This window comes from Herpailurus yagouaroundi, unplaced genomic scaffold, assembly GCF_014898765.1.
Source record: "Herpailurus yagouaroundi ecotype Mexico unplaced genomic scaffold, PumYag 29, whole genome shotgun sequence".
Classification (NCBI taxonomy): domain Eukaryota; kingdom Metazoa; phylum Chordata; class Mammalia; order Carnivora; family Felidae; genus Herpailurus; species Herpailurus yagouaroundi.
Window position 1 is genome coordinate 50,519,984 of NW_024412377.1, and position 12,935 is coordinate 50,532,918.

The following is a 12,935-nucleotide window of genomic DNA, read 5'->3' on the forward strand; positions in this document are numbered from 1 at the left end:
TTTAAGGAAAGGATTATGTTTCTCTGGAGCTCATAATCAAGTACCTGACCTAGTCTGTGAGTTCACAAAAGCCTACACGAGGAAAGGGCATTTGAGCTGATAGCTGAAGAATAAGAAAGAGTTAATTAGAACAGTGCTTCTCACAGAGCCCCACCAGTAGCTGTGAAATATAATGGCATTTCCAGTCATAGATTTTTATTAAAAATATAATTTTATGCAAATAAAAACAAAAAAAAACTGCCCATTGGAGTTTCTGCTCTTGTGCAGAAAAGACATCAATATTTTTAGAAAATGAGCCTTATTCTGAGACAATCTGGAGGCTCTCATTCTTCTTTAACGTAAACCAGACTTGAGACCAAAATCATCAATACGAAAATTGTGGCCATTCATAAATACCTGGAAATATCCAACTCTTCACTTGGGGCTATAAGAGAGACTTTGAAGAGCTATCAAAGCATTTGGAGCAAGCTGAGCTGAGGGCTGATATTATAAGAGAGACTCAATCTTTGTTTGGAGAAATATTTAGATCCTTTGCCCATTTGTAATTGAGTTGTCTTTAAGTTGTTGAGTTGTAAGAGTTCTTTGTATATCCCACAAAGGATAAGATAGGTATGCTTTGGTTCTGAGGTACAGGATTTTCAAATATTTTATCACATTTTGTGGAATGTCTTTTCATTTTCTTGATAATATCCTTCAATGCATAAAGTTTTTACTTTTTGGGAAATGTGACCTAACAATTTTTCCTTTTGTTGCTGATGCTTTTGGTATCATATTTAAGAAACCATTGCCTAATCCAAGGCCATGAAGATTTACTTATGTCAGCCTAATGGAGTTCTGAAAAAACCGGGTTTATGTAGCTAAATATGTCTTTAAAGCCTATTAAAGAAAAAAAAAAAAGCAGCCAAATATACACTGAATTATCTGAAGAAGTAAAAACACTAAATGTACTTACAAATCATATTAGTCACAAAAACTCACAAGCTTCATTGCAGTCAGAGAGATCCAGTTTTAAAGTGAGATTCCAGAGTTTCAGCAGAAACTTAAAGTCATTTCTAAACTGTACCAATGAAGGAAATGGACTATGAAGCAGTCCACTTCAAGTGATTTACTATGGAAAGGAAGAAAAGAATCTGTCCATAGCAGATGAAAAGATCCTTTATGCATGTGAAGATGTGGACACTTATAGAATACAAGCCAAATCCTTTTAGAAAATCAGAAAGAACGGGGCGCCTGGGTGGCTCAGTCGGTTGAGCGTCCGACTTCAGTCCAGGTCATGATCTCATAGTCCATGGGTTCGAGCCCCGCATTGGGCTCTGTAATGACAGCTTGGAGCCCGGAGCCTGTTTCAGATTCTGTGTCTCCCTCTCTCTCTGACCCTTCCCTGTTCATGCTCTGTCTCCTCTGTCTCAAAAATAAATAAACATTAAAAAAAATTTTTTTTAAAAATCAGAAAGAACCATTGGGTCTTTGATTTTCAATTATCATGAGGGAAAAAGGCTTATATTTGGTGAGATATCTGTTGGCTGAAAAAAACGTTGGTAAGAAAATCAAATCCATACTTCAGAGAAATAAGTGATTTAGGAAGAATTTAAATCTCGACTTTGCAAAAAGTATCTTTATGTCCCTGATGTCCCAAAATGGGCATTTGGCAGAGGCTCAGGAGCTGCTGAAACTCCCTGGTACAAGGAAAGAGGTCCATTAAGTTGGGATGGCTTGAAGATCCAGGATCTTGTGCCTGTGTGGACCACAGTCCTCAGGCCGACTGCATCCTGACACAGCATTTCCTCCACAACAGCAAGACAAGTTGTTCTGGTGCTCTCCGTGCTGGAGGATCCTCAAGACCTTCTTTTGACAACTCTAAGACATGCACTTGCAGAAATACAGGCCAATAGGAATGACACCATGGATGACCTTGGTCATTTAATTATGCCAGATTCAATCCTCTCACCTGAATGGAAGGCAGCTGACCCTGGGCTCTGTTGTTCTAAGTCATCCTCCTGTCAGAGGTCAGAGCACAGATGGGTCCCAGGAAATAGTTCCTGACAAGAGAACCTCCTGTCATGTTCTTTTCTCTGGAAAGCCAGTTTGGACCTCTCAAGAATCTTTTCCACAGAGGGATGTCCTTGGCCCAGCACATTCTTCATTGGCAACAAGAAACATCTCTAAACAAGTGCTGGATTTTGGTTTTTCTGTTCATACAACATTAAAACAGAAGTGAGGCACCTTCAGAATTGGTCTAGCCTTCTAATGAACCTATTCCTAAAGACCAGAATCATAAGAAAAATGCATTTTTGATTTCTCCTAACGTAACTTTTGATATTTTCTCCTAGTTTCACTGCTATTAAGTGATCATTCCATGCCTCAAATGGAAGATGGAATTATAATTCTTAAGACACTGTTTTATTACTGTATATTATTTAAACATGATTCTTAAAAGGAAATTGTTTCCATTTTATTCTATTTGTAGGTATGGTTTTACAGTATTTTTGTCATCGTTGTTGACAAGTCCACTAAAATAATCCAGGAACACAGCAAGAATTTTGCCTAATAAAATAATTTTCAGTGTTTTCTCTTTTTAGTTTTATTCCTATTAGTTAACTGGTATACAAGTGCTCAAATGGAAACATTATAGAATTACGGTTCTCAGGACAATGTTTCATAAATATACATCACATAAATAGGAGTTTTGTTAGTAAATTGCTTCCATTTTATTCAATTTCTACAAAAAGTATATTATTTTTGATATTGCTATTAAACAAGTCTCTTCTACTGATCCAGGAAAACATAATAATTTTGTCTCCTAAACTATTTTTCAATTTGCTCTTCTTTAGTCTTTCTCCTGTCATTATGTGATTACACAATTGCTGAAATGGAAGCTCAGCAGAACTGTAATTTTTAAGATAGTGTTTATAAATTTATTTAAAAGTGAATGTCATTTTCTCTGTTTCTAGATAGTCTGAAGATAGCATTTCAATTGTTTAACTTAAACTCCCCAGTAACATTGTCGTCAAAGTATCATGTCGATATCAGTTGTTACAGAAGACCTCTGGAGGGAATGGTATCAGACATCAGATGTGCTAATCATTGATTGGAAATACAAATCAATACATGTAAAAAGCAATGCCAGTGATATGCTATTGGAGTCCTGAAGCTGCATTCCCCAGCCCTGTTGAGGAAGCAGAAATTGAGTTAAACCAAGGTCAGAGGTAGAGCACCAAGCAACAGATTCTAGTTTTAAACAGACTGCTGCCAATGATTTTCTCAAACCATGGGCCAAATGCAGAATGCAGAGTTTGCCCTTTTTTGTGTTTTGGGACAAAAAAAATTTAACCTAACATCCATAAGGCTGTTGTGAGAATTAAATGAAATAACACATCTATGGTGCTTGCATGAATAAATAACAGCTGCTATCATGATTACTGCCATTTAGAAATATTATGGTGGAAAGCAGTGAAGAGAAAAAAGTTACAGGTTAGATTCACTATACCAAAAGGAGAATAATAATCTTGACTAGTATCATAATTGGAGTTCTTAAAATGTAATCAAATCCAGAGGGAGCAAGTTTAAGAAAAAAATTAATGGATTCATATTAATTTAAATTATGAAACATTTCAATATTTGAGAACCATGAACTAATTTGGAACTGTTTAATACTTCTTATAAAGGCTAGTAATAGTGATGGCATAAAATAAATTTGTAGGTGGCAAAATTTAATTTTTTTTTTTCAACATTTATTTATTTTTGGGACAGAGAGAGACAGAGCATGAACGGGGGAGGGGCAGAGAGAGAGGGAGACACAGAATCGGAAACAGGCTCCAGGCTCTGAGCCATCAGCCCAGAGCCCGAAGCGGGGCTCGAACTCACGGACCGCGAGATCGTGACCTGGCTGAAGTCGGATGCTCAACCGACTGCGCCACCCAGGCGCCCCTGTAGGTGGCAAAATTTAAAGTTAATGTAAATCTGAAGAGCTGCGACATGGATGGAGAAAAAGAAAATGAATGACTTGTTTATTGATAAGATGTGATTATCGTTAAACAAAAGAGTGGATAAATGAACACTGAATTAGCTAAAATGTTAAGAAGAGAAAAAGTAATACTGAGAGCTGTCAGGAAGAGAATTAACACCATTAACTGTCAATGTAGAGGACACCTGAGGAGTGGCTGCTTGGCCTTACAGAGAGGCCTCTTCTCTAAGAACCCTCCCCAGGAGACAGGGGCAGGCTCAGGCAGAACCTGATGCACTTTGAGGAGTCGATGGGTCCAGAATAAATGTGACCTAGTTAGGCCAGTAAGATTGGATCTCAGGACTTGGGGATTTGGAGGTGAGTGATAGACTGGGAGTCAGAATCATATTCATAGCAGTACTCTAGGGGTAAATAAGGTCTGTAGATTTATTGTTAAGGACCTTAAACTTGCCTTGGCTCCTGTTTCAACAACATTCAACGAATTCCCTAGGTCAGGTACCATGCCCTCCTTATCCCTCCCTTCCTCCCCAGCCCCATCTTTTTGGCTCAACCCAGCCTGATTAAGTTTCCGTTATTTAAAATCAGGAAAAATATTTCAAAACAAATCATCTGAAGTAATATTTATACAGCATCAAAAACAGTACCACTTTCACATTATCAATGAAATTCTAAGTACTAAATGTAAATTCTCTGTGAAGTTTATTTCAATGTGAATAATGAAGCTCTGGAAATTCCAGCAAAGATAAATGTGAACAAGAGAGAGGCAATACTAGTTTTCAATAAAAAGAAAGAACATGATTTTTCCAATGTACTACATGATCTTTTTATTTGTCATTTTGCAAGTGGAAAACTGATGGAAACTATGTCACAGGTCTACACGCTGTTATTTGGGAACTACTGAATGAAACCCTAGAGATTCTGAAATATAGAATTAAAAAAAATCTTTTGATTATTCAGTAAACTCATTTTTATAAACAGGGACTGAGGTCAGGAGAAATTGATCACCTTCAGGACGATAATTTTAGGCAAGGCTGCATTAGAACCCTATCTAATGCTCTTTGGACAAAAACACATTGCTAAAGAAATGTTTCCTCACAACTGGAAATATAATGAATAAAATAATGGTAGCCTATTCATTACAGATAGCTTGTTGGTGATCAAAGCTTGCTTTGTCATGCTGTAAATGTTTAAATTGTAACAGTCTAGACATTTCGTTAATATTTCTTAAAGAATGGGAGATATTAATTTATCCACTTATGAGTCACCATGGATAAAGAAAACAAATAAATGAAATTGCCATTATAATGTGAAATGCTGCAACATAATAACAATTTGATGTTCTTGTTTAAGATTTCAAATTGAATGTTGATTAGTTAGCAATATATTATACTAAAATTTTCATTTCAGAAATAGTTCATTAGTCTAGAATTTGTGGATAGGGACATTTGTAATTATTTCTCCCACAACTGAAAAGATACAACCTCCAATGCACAACTTTGGATATATACAAGAAGCACAAGTTTTGCAGTTAACATTGGTCATGGAAAACTGGCTATAGGGCCATCTATGGGGGCCTGTTTCAACTATAGGAAAATTTCTCCTCTTGATATTTTCCCTATAAAATGATGGCAAAGTTAAATGAATCTGGATCTTCTGTCACCCTGTAATTTTTATTGACTTTAACATTTTCATTCCATTTACTAAATAAAGTAAAATCAATTTTCTGTAATGAATACACATTATTTTCATTATTGGGAGAAATAAACTTTACTATTAGAATAAGTGCAATCAAGTCATGATTGTTTTCCCCTATAGTTGGTAATTTCTAGACCATTTATTTATTTATTTATTTTTAAGTTTATTTACTTATTTTGAGAGAGACAGAGACAGCATGAGCAGGGGAGGGGCAGAGAGAGAGGGGGAGAGAGAGAGACAGAGAGAATCCCAAGCAGGCTCTGCACTGTCAGCACAGAGCTTGATGCAGGGCTCAAACTCACAAAACCGTGAGGTCATGAGCTGAGTGGATCAGAGAGTCAGACACTTACTTAACTGACTGAGCCACCCAGGCACCCCTTGACCCTCTATTTAAACCAAGCCTACCAATTTCAGGCTTAAAACTAAGTTCCAGGGATCTACCATACAACTTTGTGCCCATAGTTAACAATACCATATGGTACTTTTTTTAAGAGGATAGATCTCAGGTTAAGCGTTCTTAATTCAATAAAATCAATTAAATCTATGTAATATACATATTTTGTTTTCAATGAACATAATGAAAATTTTAAAACTCACTTTTTTTCCTAATTTTAAAAGTAATGCAGAGACTTCCAGGTCTGGGATGAGGTGGAGTAGCTGCACTTCTCCCCATCTCTCCTGCTAAGTACAACTAAAAACCCCAGATGGAATCATGAAACAAATACATGAAAACTCTGAAAAGATGGAGAAAAGGCAGATTGGCTAGTTACATTGAAAGACATGGCAGTGAATTCCCTGGGTTTTCTTTTTGCTTCATATTTCTCAGACTGGGTGCTGGAGATGCAGGCACCCTAGAAATGCCAGCAGGCTCAGACACAAAAAAGGCCCCAAAAGCCTGCTCTCTCTAGACAAAGCACCAGGAAAGGAAGAGCCTAGCAAGAAAGAAACATTCAGTTAATAACCACTCATGCAGAAAAAGGTTAACATTGAGAGGTCTGAGCCATAGAACGTCCTGCTTGCAAGGTGGGCCTTTGGCTAGCCTCTGGGAACTTCACTGATAAAAACAGTTCCCGACACCGATTATTAAACTTTCCTTAAATGATACAGATGCTTCACTGTGCCTTGACTGTTCATGCAAATGATAGGGTTTAAACTGTACATCTGCTTTCCTTTTGAGGGTCTGGAATTGGTGCTAAGCAGTGGGTACCTATATGACCAGACCAAAAAACCTTGGGCACTGAGTTTCTAATGAACTTCCCTGGAAGACAACACGTTATACCCATTCTCACAATTCACTGATGGAAAAATTAAGTGCATCCTGGGCAATTCTACTGGGGGAGAACTCTTAGAATCTTGTGCCTGGTTTCCTCTAGACTTCACTCCACAAAAATTTTCCTTTGCTGATTATGCTTTGTAACATTTACTGAAAGTATCATTGAGGAATACAACTGTACATTGAGTCCTGTGAGTACTCCTGCTGTATCACTGAACATGAGAGTATTCTTGGAGACGCCCAACATACTGCCATACTCCAACCAAGTATCAGAAAAAGTGGTGGTCCCACCCCCACCCCTGTAAGCAATAGCCCAGTGGGAAATGTAGACTTTCACTCATGCCAGACTATAATGAGGTACCCCAACCCTCTACCAGGATAGTGTCAAAGAAAGCTGAGTGGGAAGCCAGAACTTTTACCATCTTCTAATGGAAATGTGGTCCTCCCGCAACCCCATCTCCCATAATGTCAGTGGAGGCCGTGTGGGGAGTAGTGATGAGGCATCCTTCTACCTCCCAACTATGGGGGCTTTCAGTTGAAGTCTGGTGGAGAACCTGAACTCCCACTCCTATACACCCCTTTGTCACAAGGGGTGACAAAGAATGCCTAATGGGGATATGAACTTATACCCTAACCAGGAAGTTATAAGGTGTCATCCCCGTAACCCCACTCTGTGGTGTCAGAGAAGGCCTGATAAAACAGAAGATTTAAATAAGATCCAGAGCATCATAATGTAATACCCCAAATGTTCAGGATACAGTAGGAAGGTACTTTTCATACTAACAACCAGGAAAATCTCAATTTGGATGAGAAAGACAACAGATGCCAACACTGAGAGAACACAGATGTTGGAATTACTTGATAAGGATTTTAAAACAGCCAGCATTAAAAATGATTCAATAAACAATTATGAACATGCTTGAAACAAAAAGTTTCAGCAAAGAAATGAAAGACATAAAAGACAGATAGACATTTTAGAACTGAAAGATTACAATATCCTAAAGTAAAAAACTTTTTAAATTAGTGGATGGGCTCAACAGAAGAATAGAGGAGTACAGAAGAATCAGTAAACCTGAAGATATATAATAGAAGTGATCCAATCTGAACAATAAAAAGAAAATGGATTTAAAAAAATTAACAGTCTTGAGGACCTGTGAGCTATACTAAAAGATCTAACATTTGTGCCAGTAGAGTCCTGGGAGGAGAGGAGAAAGAGGGTAGACCTGAAGAAGTATTTAAAGAAAAAATTTCTGGGGGTGTTTGGGTGGCTCAGTCAGTTAAGTGTCTGACTCTTGATTTCGGCTTGTCATGATCTCATGTTTGTGAGATAAAGCCCCACATTGGGCTCTGCACTGACAGCACGTAGCCTGCTTGGGATTCTCTCTCACTCTCTCCACCCCTCACCTGCTCCCATGCATGCACATTTGTATACGTGCTCTCTCTCAAAATAAATAAACAAACTTAAAAAAAAATTACAAACTGGGGAGAGTAAAGAAACTCAAATGGAGTTAAGGTTTTTATATTTCACTCAAACTAATAAAACGCCATCTCCAGTAGGCTGTGATAAGTTATGTATACATAATGTAATACCTAGAGCAACCATTGCAAATTTATACAAAAAGATATACTTGAAAACATTACAGACAAATCAAAATGGAATTGTAAAATCGTGTTCAAGTAACCAGCTGAAAGACATGAAAAAGAAAACAGAAAAACCAAAAGCAGAAGGAACAGCAAACAATAAATTGGCAGACTGAAGCGTTAACATATCAGTAATTACATTACCTATAAATGGTCTATTTTGTTTGTAAAAGCCAAAAACTGAAAAAAAAAACAACCCAAAATTTCCAAACTGGTGAATAAATAGACAAATTGTGGTAAATCCATGCCAGGGTATTCTACTCAGCCACAAAAGGGAGTTGCTACAAACAATAGTTTGAATAGCTCTCAAGTGTCTTACAGTGAATGAAAAAAAAAAAATTTCTAAAGACACATGTTTGGGGCGCCTAGGTGGTTCAGTCTGTTAAGCATCTGACTCTTGATTTTGGCTCAGGTCATGATCTCATAGTTCGTGAGTTTAAGCCCCAAGTCGAGCTCTGCACTGGCAGGGCAGAGACTGCTTGGAATTCTTCTCTCTCCCTTTCTCTCTTCCCCTTCCCCATTCATGCTCACTCTCTCTCTCAAAATAAATAAATGAACATTTTAAAAAAAGGCATATATTGTATGATTCCATTTACATAACATTCTAGAAATGACAAAAGCATAAAGATGGGAAACAAATTAGTGACCAAGGGTTAGGAATGGGAGGAGGAATGGGGGTGTGGGTGGGTACAAAGGGCAGCACAAGGATATCTTTGTGGTGATGGAAGAGTTCCGTATCTTGACTGTAGTGGTTATGTGAATCTGTACGTGTAACATATGGCATAGAATTATATGTAAACACAAGTACCAATGTTAGTGTTTTGATACTGCAGTATAGCTGTGCAAGACATAATCATTAGAAAAAAAATTCAGTGAAGGGTGCACATGATCTCCCTTTTTGCAACTGCCTGTAAATCTGTAATTATTTTTTTAATTACACATAAACTGTGCATACAAATGGGTGAACGTCTACAGCATAGAAAAGACTTGCAAAGATAGGCATAAAATTATGTGTTAAGGATATATCTCTTTTATTTGAATTTTTTAAAAAATGCAAAGTTATTGCATTTCAAAATCCAAATATAGAAAAATATAAACAAGATGAAAATCACTTCCTCTATGATGCCATCAAGAGAGAATTTTAATTCACTCATTTAACAGATACTGAGTGCATCCTATGGTGCCGTGAACTGTTAACATTTCAGTGTGTATGTCAGAACTTTCCCGTGCATCTAGAGTCATATACAAATTATCATCATTCATGGATATGCAGTATTCTATGCATAATATGTATTATTGTGTAACAAGCTCTCATTACTTGATGTTTTCTTCATTAATATTCATCCATTCAGCAAATATTTAATTACCTGCTTTAGCCAACATCAATGCTAGACTCCAAAAATATAATGGTGAATTAATCAGATATGGTCTGTTTCCTCACAAAGCTTACAATATAGTGACAGACGGTCACTAAACAATTTTTTTGAGATAAATTCACAATTACAGTTTGTGTCAAGTTTACACAAATATAAACAATGTTTGAAATACTCAGCAGGGCTGCCTGGGTGGCTCAGTTGGTTAAGCTTCCGACTTTGGCTCAGGTCATGATCTCACAGTTTGTGGGACAGCTCAGAGCCTGGAGCCTCCTTCTGATTCTGTCTCTCTCTGTCCCTCCCCTGCTTGCACTCTGCCTCTCTCTCAAAAATAAATAAACATTAAAGAAAATTTTTTTGAAATTCTCAGCTGTGAAAGGAAAGGTATCTTGATGGCAAGATATCAAAGCATGTTTATCATTGATGGAAATGAACCAGTAGAGAGAAAGGTTAAAAATATAGGTGTGAGAGAGGATAACAGAATTAAAGAAAGCTGAGAAGGAAGGAGCCAGAGCACAAGTATAAGGGTTGGCTTCAGGTGGAAGGAAACTACCACATTGAAATAGAAGCAAAAGAGGCAAAGACAAGTACAGATATAATTTAGTTTATAGATTCAGAGGTCTGAAGTTGAAGCAATTCCTTTTTGAGACCTTCTATTTTCTTATCAAAAATATAAGAGAAAGTCATCTGCCAAGAACAGGATGTAAACTGGAAGATCTGAGGTTTAAAGACAGTTGTGGTTTTCAGTTGCCATTTGGAAAAGCAACCTAAATAGAGAAAGTAAACTTGCCAGGCCAAGTTAAGATACTGTGGAGTCTGCCATATGGGCCAGATTCTGACCATTTTCAGCACACTGACTGCAGTCAGAGAAAGGTCAAGGGAACAGATTCTAGATGAGAGAAATAAAGCGCTGTAGTAACTAAAATTTAAAAGAAAGAAAACAAGAAAGAAAGAAGGGAAGTAGTTTTCAACTGGGGGGGAGAGAAAGAAAATGGCATGAGAGAAAGGGGAAGGAAGTAAACAGGTCAGGGGAACATGGAGGTAAAAGCAAGGTGGTAGTGGATGTCTGGCTGGGGTGCAGCAATGTCCTTTAGCCTCACAATCCAAACATGATCACAGTGATATCAGCAGTTTAACATCAGATTTTATGAAATTGGTTCCATGTTTCTTTTAGTATCTTAGACCCAACAACCTACTGAAACTCGGAATTCCCAGGCCTCTAGCTGCTTCAACGAATTATGAGTGAGGCACAAGTACATTAGAAGAGAGGGTCTAGTGAGCAACAAGAGGCAGAAGTTTAATTATTCACTTCCTAATGGCACTTGTGAGTTGCTATGAGCACTTTTTAAAAGTCCATTTTGTATTTATTCCTAGTTACCAGGAATCCAGCACCTTTATTCTTAACATAATTTTTGATTTCATGAATGTTTACCTTAATAGAAATGGACTTGGAAGAACTGACATATGGGCAAATCATCTGTTAGATGGACTCTGTCCAAAATAGTTTGCTACCATTATTCTCTGAGAAATCCACTGTTCAACAATTAGGAATTATTAAATTATCCACACTCGGGGAACACCAAACTTATCAGACCTTTCATTTAATGGCTATTTTACTATTAAAAAGAAGAATCTCTTTATGATTCCTGTTGCTTAGAATTAAACTTTAAAATGCTTTAGTTGACATTTATGATGAACAAAAACAAGCTTCTCTAATAACAGCAAAAAAATACAAAGTGGCCAAGCAACTGGTTAGCACATGAACAAGGTACAGACTGGGTTGAAAGAAAACTGTAATTCATTCTAGAGTTCAATCCCTGGTTTTTGACCATCTCTTTGGCTGGACTGTTAATGTGTGATTCTTGTACAAATTCTTTTAATTTTGGGTTTTCCTTTCCTCTCTCTCTCCCCGCCCCCCCCTTTTTTTTTTTTAAAGAAAGAGGGTATATAGTTTTTTCTTTTTATTGAAAATGTTTCATTTTTAAAAATGAGAGATTTTTCATGCATTACTAGTGCAATAAAAATTACCAAAAGAGAGAGGTAAGGAGAACATAAAATAGTGTTTGCCTTAACTAAAAAATTGTTAGGACACAAAACTTGGTTCTTTGCTTCTCTTGGTCACAGCCAAAAGGGAAACCTGAATCAGTTACATCACTGCCAGTTAGAAGGAAAAAAAATACATAATTCAAAGACTGGTGCTTATGTGAGGCCAATATGCTCATTTTCCCTTCCTTTTCAAAATTTTAAGTTTTGCTTGGCGCCATATACAACAATCTAGTGGCAATTTATTTTTTTGTTTCCTCCTGTCTGACATCAAGTGATGCACGTTGGGAGTTCATTGTATGAATCAGATTGGAACTGCTCTGAATTTCCATTAAAATCTACAGTTCTTTTGTCAGGGTTTGGAAATGGCTTACCTCGCATTCAGAGGGAAAAATGGAGTGGGGGCGGGGATGGGCAGGTGGGGGCAAAATTCTATACTGGAGTAACCTCGATGGCAGCTCTCATACTGAGATTCGCTGCCTTGGTTTTCTGAGCGATTTAGGCTTGCCCCTTCCCATTCCTGACGGTCCTCAATTTACCCTTACACTGGATAAAATGGGTAGAAGTTTAGGCTCCTAAAATCACTAGTGCAGGTAGCCCCTGATGCCAAGGAGGGAGTCTAAAATCTTCAGTCATCAAAGGTCACCTTTTAGCCCTCATCCGGAACATGACACAGCCACACGAGTCCTACGGCAGAGTCCTACGAAGGTCTCAGCACCCCCCGGGAAGCCAGCGCAACACCACTGACACACCTCCGACTTCGGCGAAACAATACCAAAGACGTCAAATCCCTGAAGCACCCGCCAGCTCTGCGCCCACTAGAGGGCGCATGCGCAGAACGGGGGGAGGGCGGGCAGCCATCCAAGGATCGTAGGTATCTGAACAGGGGGTAACTGTCTCGGAAAGGCCTGGCTCCGTCGCCAGGTGAGGAGATCCCTGATAGCAG

General features: G+C 37.9%; 1 long non-coding RNA gene across 1 annotated transcript; it reads right to left on the minus strand.

Annotated features, from left to right (window-relative positions):
- Positions 1 to 2,553: 2,553 nt before the first annotated feature.
- On the minus strand, positions 2,554 to 12,759 carry LOC121010124 (uncharacterized). Its single transcript, XR_005781010.1, has 3 exons — positions 12,636 to 12,759; positions 6,430 to 6,591; positions 2,554 to 3,166 (listed from the first exon to the last, which is right to left on the minus strand). It is a non-coding gene; the product is annotated as an uncharacterized LOC121010124 (long non-coding RNA).
- Positions 12,760 to 12,935: the final 176 nt, after the last annotated feature.